Raw genomic sequence first — 14,108 nt, 5'->3', positions numbered from 1 at the left:
AAAAGATGAACCTGAAGGTGAGGCCAAAGCTGATGGGGAATCACTTGGGGGGTCAGAAGGGGGCTTGGCTGGGCCTCCAGAGGCTCCTGACTAGAGTATCCATCCTGATCTTGGGATTCTGCCTGAGAAGCCAAGGCCTCTGGATTATAAGAGGAAATATAAATGGGAAGAGGGTCCCACTTGGAGGAGGTTTCCTTAGGCTCAGTTTTGTCCCCCTTTCATAATTTAAATGGAAAGAGAACCACAGGTCCCTGTCTCAAACAAAGGGCATACTCAGTCTCTTCCTGACTCCTGGAACTCTTGTCATTAGCATATTCAATAAGTAATTGGCAGGCCCAGTCCTCATCTGATCTAAATATTGGCCAGAAAACAGCCAGTTTGAGAATGGGTCCTTATGTGCAGATAAAGCAGCCATATTTGATCATTTGCTGCTTCTTCCTGGCTTTGGTACAAAGGTTATTAGACCAGTATTTTAACATCTGTCCTAGTGAACTGTCTGATGGAAATTTATTTTTAGTTTTACCTTTTCTTAGTGTCTTTTTATTTTTATTCGTGGCAGTCCCCATTCCAGAATACCTGGTTGGTGAGAATGCCTGGTAGATGCTCAACCTCCCTAACTTCCTGGAGGTGTCTTGCACACTGCCCTGTGTGCTTCATCTGTCTCTGACTGATTCTCTTGTGGGATGAAATACAGTTGGTGGCACTACTTGGCAATAAGTGGGTCTGTATAAGCCCCAAACTAGGTCTGTATGGACTGCCATTAAACCGTAAGTAGTTGCCTGGACTATCTATTGAACTGCGGATCTATTGAACTGCGGATCACCTCAAGTCTCAGACATGTTTCACTCACTCTTACACAACCTCCAAGATCCTCTCTTACCACCAAAGGATACTTTGCCAGTCAATGATCTTTCTTACCTTGGTCTGTGCACAGAATTGCTTGGTCACCATGGTGCTTACTAAGGTCCATTCTCCCTGTGTTGCTGAGATAATTCAGGCCTGGAATGAATTTCCAGTCCAAGAGCACTGGTTACCTGATACCTCAAAGCCACTGCAACAAGGCAGAGGGACATGTCTCTTTCCAGGGAAGGGGCTTCTGAGCACTTCTCCTGTATGGAATTATTCCAGAAGGGCCCCCAGATTGTTAAAAACAAGATGCCCAAAGACCACTGCAGTCACAATTGAAGACACAGAAATGGAGAATTGTCTCAGCAAGGCAAAATTTACTTCTGCAGAAGGGTACACAGGTGCACAGGCACAGCAAACATGAGAAACAGGCAATAGGTCCTCATTTTTATTTCTGATGCAGTGGGCCTGCCCCTTTACTTGAATTGGTCAAGTTCAGGTACATAATCTTCTTGTGATTAGCTAATGCTAATTTGTGACTGGCAAATTTGAATTTGAGGGACGGGTAGGTAATAATTTCAGCATGAAAATGGAGCTCAGTGAACAAGAACCCAGAATTGCAAGCAGCTAAGTTGGAGATACACTTTGATAGAAAAGACTGTTTTCCTCACACTTAGTAATAAAGAAGGAATTTAACTACTGATGCACGCAACGATATGGGTGAATTCGCAAAAGCCGGCAACAAAGTATTCATACCACTATCTTATTCAATGTGAAAAACTAATTTATAGATATAAAAAATAGAGAGTGGTTGCCATTTTAAGTGTGGTTATAAAGTTGTATACAAATGTCAAACATATTGAGGAAGACACATGTGTGTTTCATTCTTTGTAAGATATCCTAAAATTAAGATATAGTTTAACAGAATTAAGAGGAGAAAATCCATAACTTGCAGCTAATGGCCATCATCTTTCTGCATTTTTTCAGTTCTAACTTTTGAGCAGCTTGTCTAACTGCTGGTTAGTCTAACCAAATTTGGATTCTTTTCCTCTGTGTTTTGGCCATTTGACCTTGAGCTTACATCTTAACTATTTATAGGCTTAATCTGTAAAATGAGAAATTGTAAAAACCTGTAGCATCTCTAAATTCCCTGCAAATGCATTTTAGACATATGTTGAATATTCAATCTCCTTCAGTAATGTGGCATTCAGCCAAATTTCTAAATATTTTGCAAATCACTTGTCATCCAGCATTTGTTATATGAACCTAGCACTGCCTCTTTCCCAAACAAACAAATGAAAATTGCAAATAACTGACACTTAGCATTGTCTGCCTTAGGAGATATACAGGAGTTTCAACAAATATCAGCACAGAAGCCTTCATTCACACTTCTCTTTGACAAGATGGTGCCAAATTGAACACTTCCTACTCTGCTTGGAGATTCTTTCCTGGGGGGTGGGTAGATTCTGTGTTTGTAGCTTGTTTTGATTTTTAAACAGAAATTAGAGGTAGCTGGATAGAGTTCCAGTCTAGTTCTATAACTTAGCATGAGCCAATTGAAAATTGGCCAATGGGCATTTTTTTTTTATAACTTTCAAAATAAAGAGGTTTCCAGGAGGATAGAAAAATTCAATGCAGTAATAACAACTTCCTCTAATTTAGGGTTTCTGGACTTCCCATCCTTCTTTAACACTATGGGATTACTTTTTCCTAAAATGTCAAACTAATGTTCTTACTCCTCAGGTTAAATCTTTATTGACTCTCCATCATATACCATGCAGAGTTTTGCATCTGCACATATTAACACATCTCATCTCCAATTATAAACCCACCTGTGGTCTTTCTGAACCATTGAGCATTAGGCTTGGTTCCTCAAATGCACCAGAAAGTCAAAGGGTTGCCAAAATTCTCTGGCTGGGAAGCCCATCAATAACTTATTGAAATTGTTACTTTCTATCTTTGAATTTCAGTTCAAAATTTTCCTTTTTGAAAAATTGTTTGCCCTCGCTTCCCCTTTGTCTAGCCACCCTTTCACTCTTCCCTTGCTTATGGGATTCTCTTTTTCAATGCTCTATTTCCCACAGTACTTACATAACTTTGCCTACTGTTGTTGAAAGACAAGTCACCCTGTTTTCCTTCACATTTTCCTAAAACAAAAGAAGCTGAATATATTATTTGATACATAAAGAAGAACTCTATCTCCATGACACAGATTTAGCTTTTGTTTACTAATGATTGATCTTTTTTCTATTTTCTCACCAGACTTAAGCTTCTTAAAGGTAGGATTCCTGCAAAGTTCACCTTTGTATCTAAATAAATGCTCAAAACTAATTGAATGACTATGTGGAAATATTTTATAATAAAAATTACTTTAAAAATTATATGGTATATTCCCACCCATCAAAAGCAGCACACACAAATCTAGCCTATGGTTGTAACTCAGCATATGAAAGTATTTGTGGTAGAGCTAAAAACAAATGATATGGAAAAAAGTCATACAAATCTTGTAAAACTCTAAAAATTTATAGTTTTAAAATTCTGACAGCAATTTGTAAGATTTTATTTTCCTAATGCCTTCCTTGCACTTTTAAAAAACATATTGCTAAGTTACACTGATCTGTGGTTTGTTGTTTATCTATTGTTTGCTGTTTTTCTTTGTTTACCATTCCTGTTGAGAATGTAGCTGGTGGAGAAAAAGGGAGGCTATACTTAACAAGGAGTTGGCAACCTAAGGATCAAGAAAGTGTTAGGTTTTTTGCCTATGTGTTTGGAGTCTTAAAAACAAGAAAAAGAAGTTAACCACAAGGAAAGGCATGCACTATACTTTGTCATCTGATAGTTTTCACATGGGAAGATGTGGGAAAATGAATATATTCTAATCTCACTGGCCCTAGGGCTATTAGTGAACCTGTTATTTGCATAATATCATATTTGCTAAAAATCATCTTGACAGGTTTTTTCAGGACTGCCTGTGGAAGGTAACTTACCTGCTGTGTCCAGTCTGTAGAGCTCTAACAGTTGAGATTTATCTAGGAAAAAATTGTTCTGATATATCTCATTCTATTAGCAGAGAATCACTTGGACAGAAAATGATTATGCATTTTTTTCAATGAGAAAGATTACTTTTTTGCTATAGAATAATGAGACTGAAGGGGTGGAGAACTGGACAGCTCATATTGACATTCAGCTTTACAGTAGACATTTTGTTCTAATAATTTCTAAAAGTATTATATTTATTATCTGTCACTTTTATTCTGTTTACCTGAATGTTAAATTTAGACATGAAAGTTTTGTACTTCTATGACAATGCTAGTTAGGAAATTAAATGTGTTACTGTGGTCAAATGATTTTTATCAGTCATGTCCCATATGCACAAAACTATAAGGACATATTCCTGCAAGAGTCTGCTTTCCTTTGGATGAAATTCTGCAATAAATTTGCGTACTTCAAATTCTTTCACTTCCCCTCAGAATTTGCCTATAAAATGGTGTTATTTGAATTAAATGATGTTCAGAGACCTTGCTTTTGGCTATCATTTTTGTGCTAACACAGGTCCAATAGACACAATCCTTGTTTTAAAATTCAATATAAACTTAAACATAAGTCCTACTGTGTTATTGGGTACATTTGTGCGGCTGGTGTTTAGCTCCAGAATTAGTTCTAATTTCTGTACATCCTTGGGGATCTTGAGACAGTAATGGTAAGACGCCAAGAATCTTATTTCAGTAACTCCACTACTTTTTCCTGTTTGGAATATGAAGAAGGATTATGAGTTGGAATTGTCATATTAAGACTCAGGAACTTCCTAAAGAATAAAACTACCATCTAAAATACTACTCCAGAGAAGGACATCTTGTCAAAGTAAGGTTGCCCTCAATGAGGATGACTTCAGTCTTCCCACACTTAGAAATGTGGCCCTGTAGTTAATGTAATGTCCCCCTTATCTACTGTCTTGAAATTACTAACTTATTTTTAACAAGGGACCCAACATTTTTAACTGGAGTGAATTAGACAAATTATATATCTGGTCGTACTTCTCAAACTAAAAGAAATCCAATGATGCCTGTGTTGTTTCAGGATAACAAAGTGTGGGAGAAAAGCAATTCATGATCATGCTAAATAGATGTACTAATCTGATTCTGTGAGAAGGTGGTTTATTTTGTCCAATCTGGAGAACTGTATAAAACCTTTCCAGGAACAGGTAAGCCCATGTAGTTTACAGCACTGCTGATAGTGAGAAGCAAGGCTACTTTGGGCTGACACTGAGATACCACAAACTTGAAAACAGTACTCAGAATGAGGTCTGCAGTGTCTTTGGTCTCACAAAACTCTTATTTTGGACACTGGAACAATGGAATTAACTTCAGCCACCCAGGACACATGGAAAAGTGATACTGACATGATCTTCCTCCCAGATGTTTACATTTGAATACAAATGGGGTGTACTGAAAGGGTAGTGGGTGAGAAGAGATCTGCTAAAAGCAAAAGTTAGAAATTCTGAGTATAGTGGGAACTTAGACAAACAGGAAATAAAATCCAGATGGAGACTTGCTTCTGCCAGTTATGATCTTGGAAACAAGTATATAAATTAAGTGATTTCATAAAACTTGTGTAAAAATAGAGCCACTTAGGGTTTGAAAGAAGTCAAAGAAAGGCCTTTAGAGAAATCTCTGGAGCTTAACTTTGCATGTCTATTACATTTTGCGAAAGTTGGGAGGGAAATATCTATTCTGTGCTTATTTTAGTAAAAACATGAGTATTGTGAGTACATACAGGTTTGTATAAAAAAGTCTTCATGAGAAATGGCTATAAAAATTGGAAACGTGCAGAGCCTTGTAGAAGAGTAGCTGTAGGATAAGTCTTTCACAAAGGGATAGCAGATTTTTAAAATATGTCTATAAAGCTGACTTGGTGGCTGAATAAAATTTCATTGTATATATATATACCACATTTTCTTAATACATTCATAAGCAGTGGGCATATCTTAGCTGTTGTGAATAATGCTGCAATAAATATAGGAATGCAGGTGCTTTTACTGTAACCTGACATATTCCTTTTGGTATATCCCTAGGAGTGGAATTGCTGGATCATATGGATGTTCTGTTTTTAGTTTTGTGAGGAGCCTCCATATTGTTTTCCATAGCTGTTGTCCTAATTTACATTCCCACCAGCAGTGTATGAGGGTTCCTTTTCCCCCATATCTTCGCCAACATTTATTGTTGTTTGTGTTCTTGATGGTAGCCATTCTAACAGCAGTGAGGTTGAATCTTAGCTTGGTTTTGATTTGTGTCTCTTTTATGTCTAGGGATGTTGAACATTTCTTCATGTGCTTTTTATCCATTTGGACTTCTTCTTTGAAAAAACTATTTTCCAATTTCTTCATTGGGTCATTGATTTGGGGGCAGTTTAGTTTTCTGAGCTGCTTGTATATTTTAGTTATTAATTACTTGTCAGCTGCTTATTTAGCCACAAAGAAGAATGAATTTTTGTCATTTGCAGAAATGGATGGAACTGGAGAATATCATCTTAGGTGAAGTTGATTCAGAAGGCCAAAAACTGTATGCTTTCTCTCATATGTGGAACATAGACATGATACAAATATAACAATACTATGAAAAACAGGTCACTTTAAGGGGAAGTCACATATGAGAGGGGGAGGTTAAAAGAAGGGAGTCAAGAAGGTGAATATGGTTGATGTACTCTCTATACAAGAATGAATATAGACTTTTTAAACCTGTTGCAACCATCAAAAGAAAGAGACTAAGGTAGAAGAAGAAAAATAGAGGAGATGAACCAATTCAGGTCATAATACATATATACATGGAAATGTCACAAGGAAGTTCCCTGTGTAGCTATTTTAAATAAACAAAACATCTCTTTTTTTCTTTAAAAAAAATCGAAGACTAGGAGGGCAGAATAGGTCCTGCCTAGGGGAGGACGGTGGTACCAGTGGAGGGGGCAGGAGGTGGGGAAAGGGCATGGGAGGGTGAATATAGTGCAAATACTGTGTAAGCCTGTTTGTAAATGGAAAAATGATACCTGTTGGTACTGTACCAAGAATGGGAGATAAAGGAGAATGGTGGAGGGGATGAATTCAAGTATGGTATATTTGATATATTATAAGAACTTTTATCAATGGCATAATGTACCCCCACCCAGCATAACAATAAAAAAAAAAAGCTGACTTGGACCCTGTTGCAGAAACAGATGGTTTTGTAGACAGTTTGGATGGAAATGAGAGGAAATGTTGCTTGCCATGAGATTTTGCCCAGTATTCAGATGAGAGCTGTACCTCAGTCAGAATGCAGGGTTGAAAACTGACCACAGAAAGGCAGACACACTGAAATGGTGAACTACCCAAGAGCAGGCCCATCATCTACCATGGTGCTGTGCTTGTTGACACTTGGTGCATGATGATGAGAAGAGGTGTATCTCTGAGCAAACAACATCACTAAAGAACAAATTAAAAGAAGAATATTTAAACAATCATAAAAGGTATTTTAAAAAGTCTAATTAATGGTCAGCAACCCTTGTTGAGCTTGTTGTTCAGTATCAAGTTGGTGTTGCTACTGAAACATTTGTTTCTTGCTTTAGTTGGATATCATGATATCTGGTGAAGAATTTCTACCAGAGAAATTCCACTTTGCCATTATCATTCTTCTGTGCCATCATAGCTCAGAGGAGAAGCAGATGACAACAATTAGTATACATTCCCCATCCATTGGCTTCACAAATAAAATGTCATGTAGCACAACTGCTCATTTGTAAGAAATAGCCCTGGAATTCAAGATGATGATATCCTTGGCTTCAAATGTACCTACTGACTGTGGACATTCAGAAGTGTCAGAAACGCCTCAGCTTGCAAGGCAGTATAGTATAGGAAGAATAACACGAAGCTTAAATTAAAAAAAAACCAAAAACCTTGAGCTTGAATTAAAAGTTCCACCAATCCATATTGGCACTAGTTTTTTCTTCCTCATCTGTAAATGGACATCATGTTATTCAGGACAGGGCAGATTACAAAGCTGTAATAATGACCCAAAATATCAGTAGTTTTGCAAAGAAAAATTTTGTTTCTTGCTTATAATACCTATTCAGTATGGATCAATGGGGTTCTGCCTTCTATACTCATTCAAAGACTCAGAATTATTAAGATGGCATCATGATAGGTGTCTCCATAGAGCCAGGGAAAAGGGAAGAAATCATGTATATTGTGTAGAACATCTTCTAACTTCCACACAGAAATGTCTGATGTCACTGTAAGTCACATTTCATTAGTCAAACAAGTCACAGTGCTGTGTCAAACTTTGAAGGGGTTGGAGCCTATAATCTCACTATGTACCCAGAAAGGAAACCTGAATTTTTTTTACACCACCAATGACTGTCACGGAATATCACTGCCTAACTCATAGGGTTGTTGTTTAATCATGCATGTCAAGTATCTGAACTATACTAGAAGCCCAATGAATAGTAGTTATTATCAGAAGTTTGACTAAGTGAAATATTTATAACCAGGAATCCCAGGTAAGTGTGACAGATTAAACAATCATAATTCAAATGATTAAATACAAAGTTTCCCCAAAGTTATGACAGACTTAAAACAGTTGTAAAACCACAGTGATGAGGAAATGGAGAAAAAAATGAGAGAAGAAAAATGTCAAAGAGTTTTAAAGTGCATTGATGAGCAGTGACAGACTCATCAGAGCAGATAAAGTAGAAGCTGGCCTTTCCAATATGATCCAATATGGCAAGCACACCAGAGTCTTAGAACCTCAGAATGGCTCAGGCTTGGTACCAGTGGGCAGCAGAGTTTTAAATATAACTGAAAGCTAAAAACAAGCAATGCAGGGGATGACATGTCCTCTATGGCTAAATTGCTACAAACATGTCTTAGACATATTCCTTAGTTTTCAACAAATAAGGTTAATTCTTAAGGCAGACATGAAAGAGAGAAATGATTCAAGGGTAGGATACAAGCATTGAGGCAAGATCTTCCCTGGAATTCGAGAAACCTGAAGTTTAGAAAGTCCTAAACACAAAGGAATCAGAAGACTAGAGCTTTGGAAAAATAGTGAGTGAAAAACTGGAATGTGAGATCCATACATATCCTTGGACTGCCAAAGGGCCAGGTCCTTCTATAAAATATGGGTTAGAAAAAAATATTTGTCAGCAAAAAAAGTACAAAGGAAACACAACAATTTCTTCCACAATTTTGAATGGAAAAATACTAACAAAAATATTCTATAGAATTCATAACCATGACTCATTTCCAAGCTGGTCTTGACTCTTAATTTATACTGTTCATATAGTCTGGAGAATTCAGAGCAGAGACCTTAAATTAAAGTGGTTCTAGATTGGTGACTCCACTAGTCTCCAGTGGAAACAACTGTAAGTATTCTCTAGAAGTTTCTGGCAAACAGTGAATTCACTATTTAAAAAATTAACAAAATAGATAACAATCACATGAATAAGAGTAAGTTAAAAAATATAAAACAAACTTACAAAGTTTAGACCAATGACCAGCAAACTACTGCTCATCTGCCAGCTGTCTGGTTATGTAGATAAAGTGTTATACAACATAGTTTTGTAATAGAGTTATACAGGGGGCGCTATGGAGGCACTATGAGGATTGAACAATAGAAAAGTTTAATTTATTCCAAAGGCTCTAAAATTTATTTCTAAACATATGAATAAAGATAGTAAATTATAGCATTTTAAAACTGATGAAGCCTACATTTATTTGGAAAGTGTTTGAGTCAAATTTTGTAATATGACTTGGCAAACAGGAGTGAAAATGATGGGAATGGTGCAATGAGGGAGAGGATCCTGGGCCAAGTCAGAGAGAAGAGAGATAGCATGGTCCACAATTAGGTGAGGAAAGAAAATGGCTTAATAATGGATGTGTAATATAAATATGCATGTGTGCATGTCTATACAATATATGCATAGCTAGCATGCTATACATGCTTGTGTGCTTTATATGAGCTTCATGTATAATATATTGTACATAAATATATATAACATACACATGTATAACACATATATAACATACATATATGTTGTGTATGTCTAGTAAGTCATTTGCTTTTCTGAATTGCATATTGTAACATATTAACATGTACTAATAATCATATAATTAATTATATATAATTATATATATAAATATATGCTATATATGTATATATACATATATACATTATATATAACATATATAATGTATATATTATATAATATATGTATAATATATATTATATATAATATATATATAACTCTCATTTTTTGTAAACCATAAAGGAGGCTTGTGAGTTTATTTAAGCAGTCTTAAATCTTTATAAGAAGCAGATTCTATAAGTAAGGTATTGGTGGTCTTTAGGGAGATATTTTTATACTTTTTCCTCATTATAACTTTTTAAATAAGATCATTCTAAGAGCGATTTTTACTTTATTTACATAAAAATTTGAAGTCTTCTTCATGAAGTGTAATAAGGAATCTGGTGAATATAAGCCTTGGGTTCTAGAACCAGGTTCTGAACGGATCTTTGTGCAAAATGGCTGCTCATTCAACTATAGGATGATTTTAAGCAGAGATTTATGTGATTGGTTTTATTTCTAAGTAAAGAAATCTGTATATCCCCACAGTAGGGGGGCCTCCAAAGATGACTGTTTCTTCTATGCCCCCCTGAATCTGCCTCAGAACTTAGATGTGGCTGTAGTCTTCAGTCTGTTTACCTGTCTGCCTATGTACCTGTCTATTTATCCTATCCTATCCTATCTATCATCTATCTATCTATCATCATCATCTATCTATCTATCATCATCATCTATCTATCTATCATCTCTGAATTTTTATCTAATATCTATTAGTTATCTCTGTCTATCTGTCTGTCATCTATCTATCCATCTATTTACATATCATCTCTATATCTTTCTATGTATGTCTCCATCATCTGCCTCAATACCCACTTGAGGCCAGAGCCATTGGAAGTGTTTTCTCATGTACATGCATTACTGACAACCCTGGAGTCACTTCTTCACAGTCCATCAAGCTTTTTTTAGCACTTCCCTCTTTAAACACTGTAAGCACTTTAGGCAAGACCAGAACAGCAAAAGTAAAATAAAATCCCTAAAGGACACTGTCTACCATGATTTATTTTCTGTTTTCTTTCTCGGTGTTGACATATTCTGTCCCAGTATTTGCTTTTGTTCCTACTTCTATTTTTAATGGTAGCTATATACTGGCCTTATAGCTTTAAGGGTATTTCTACAGCCCCTTTAAATCTCATTTTAAGTCATTGTCTTATATGACTCAATATACTACATGCTCTCATTTTGTTCCCTGCTCCTAGACTTATTGCTTTCTTGGGGTTTATGTTCTGGTTGGGCCTATTATCTCATTTGGAGATATAAACCTGCATTTCTGTGATTACTGGTTTTGATATTTTATACCTCCTGCTCTTTTTGAGTTATTTACTTTTACAGCAAATGAAAGATATTTTAAAAGTGACCCTTGAAAATATAATCTTTGTTAGCCAAGACTCTGCCTATCTACTTTGTACTACTCACTACTTTTCTCACTGTGCAGTGTTGCTCTGTGATCCTTTACTTATTTTATCATTGCTCTGACAGCACCTACTACAGATCCCTCACTGACTTTCCAGTGAGATTTCACTATGACCATATCAGTCCATTTTCTGTTTCTAATACTACCATGTCACAGACTGGGTAAATTTTAACAAAAAGAGTTTATTTTGACTCACAGTTATGATCCAAGTTTCCAGATCCACATCTCTTGATGTCCCTTTACTAGTAGAGTCCCAGTGCAGCAAAGGGAGCCACACGGTGAGAAAGAGGGAATACACAAGTGTGTGTGTATGTCTCTTCTGTTCTCTCTCCCTCTTTTTCTAAAGCCAACAGGATTCAGTCTTGGGGGATCCACCCTAATGACTATATCAAATCCTACTCATCTCCCAAAGGCCCCATCTCTAAACACCATAATCAGATTAAGCATCCATCCTCTTAATACCTCACAATGGAGATTAAATTTTAACAGAATGAATCCTTGGGAGATGTGCTCAAACCATTTGCAAAGCATGGCACAGTGTAAATTTACAGTGTGGTAGGTGAGGAAGGCTTCCATGCTGTATTTCTCACTGCCAACTCCTCAGATCATTGCTTTCTGATTCATTTTCATATTCTCAACTAAGTATGTGATTACATGAAGCATTAAGGGAAACATTGTTTAGAGAGTAGACCACAATAGAGAAAGGGAGAAATAATGGGAATAAAAAGAGAAACACTTGTTAAATGTTATGCATCTTTGTTTTTTGCTTCACTATCACAAATAATTGACTCAGTTGGCTCTTATTTTTTAACTGTCTAGGCACTATGTAGACCATTTCTGCATTTTAAAAGTAAGCTGAATTGTGTAAAAAATAGGTTCTAGGACTGGATTTCTAAACAGAACTGTTACTTACAAAAAAAGAAACAAAACACTGACTCCTGTGTGTTGCCACACTTCAAAATGATTTGGAAAGTGCTCAGCTCTGAGAGTCTTGTCATCATTGGGGAATTTCTTCTCCATATGGGAATAGAGGAGGTAAAGTAGGATTTGCAGAAACTCCTATTCATTAGGTCATGTGTTATATAAGACGTTTACATGGACCTCTGGATAGAACTATCTTAGAAATTAGGGTGACAAGGGACAGAAAGATTTGCTGCACTCTCTTTCCTACCTATTGTTTCTACCAAAGCTTGGAAACATGCCATGGTTGAAGAACATTTTAGCAACAAGAGATGCATACTTTGGTCCAGGTTTTTCTTAAGGTTAGAATTTTTAAAGGTTTATTATATTCATATTATCATATGGAAGAAATTTAAACTTTATCTAGTTTTATAATTTACTAGTAACATCTGGGATCAGAATTAGAGAACATTGTGCAGATTTGTTAAACACATTATACAAACCTTTTCCCAAAAAAAGCTAAGGAGAAAATATTATTTATTTATAATATGGAAATAAAATTATAGGTATGTGGAAACCAATTATCTAGGCTTAATTGCTGATCTTACCTTTCAGCTTCTGAATTGAAAATTCTACAGTTAAAACTTTTTTGAAAGCATTTCCATAGCTTGAAAATAAGCTTGTCTTGGACTCCCTGTAACTCCTATCCTATATACTAGTTTAAATATCATTAAAGTGTTTTAACAAAAAACAAGCCAAGGTTACATTTAACCCTGATACTAGTTGACATTATTCAGCTCATCAAGTTTTGAGATCAGGGAAGGAGGTAAGCTTCAAACTGATACTCAAGAAAAGCCTACCCCTACAATTTGGGTGACTTTAAAAGAGTGCTTCTGAAGTCCAGACCCCATTCCTTTGGATAAAGTTGCTTGTAAAGATTTTTTTTCATTTGAATAAATATGACAAGTTAGGTCTCTGTACCCTAATTCTTCTGAAAGCCTATCTGGTTGACTTTCTTTATAAATTAATTGTTAAGAATTTTCCAACAATGTGTATCTCATGCCTTCTACTTCTCACCTTCCCCTACCTTTCAGTAATGCATTTTCCTTAGCTTATCTCTTGCAAGTGCCTTTGAGTTGGTGAGAATGTGCAATTTGCAAATGATGCTAAATGCCCAGTAATCCCTCTAACACTTGAGCACAGTATACATTATGGCTCTGAAACCCTACTACTCTGTTCAATAGAATTAACTCTTGGGCTCTTTTCAGGGTTGATCTGTGCAGGATTTATAACTAAGCTATTTTGACTCAAATCAGGCTGAAAAATTTCTGGCACTCACACAATTTTAACTCAATTAGAATTTGGCCTCAATCTGTCAGACTGTTCTTTTGGCACAATTCACTACCAAAGCAGTAAAGGAAATAAAAGTACCTGGGATTCTTCTTGAGCTTGTTGAATGGTGGGGTGTGTGGTATATGTCTGTATTTCCATGTGTGTATATTTCTTTCCCAATTAATCTATACAAGTCTGATTGATTTTTTCTTAAAGTGCAATGGAACTGTTCTTTATGACAACTGTTTCTTTTGAATTATGTAATTCAATGAATGTAAACTGATGCATAAAATGATTTACTTGGCTGAAAGATAATTATGTTACTAAAGCACCTGATTAATTGCATTATTCAACTCACGTCATTACTGAATCTAAAGTGTGAAACTACTTTATTTCATTTAAATGTGGGGGGAGAACCAGCTTCATTTTTAAAAAAATGAGAGTTGAAGACAGGGCCGTTGCTGCTATG

The sequence above is a fragment of the Castor canadensis genome, chromosome 10, assembly GCF_047511655.1.
Source record: "Castor canadensis chromosome 10, mCasCan1.hap1v2, whole genome shotgun sequence".
NCBI classification, from domain to species: Eukaryota; Metazoa; Chordata; class Mammalia; order Rodentia; family Castoridae; genus Castor; species Castor canadensis.
Note: the sequence above shows the minus strand (reverse complement) of the source record.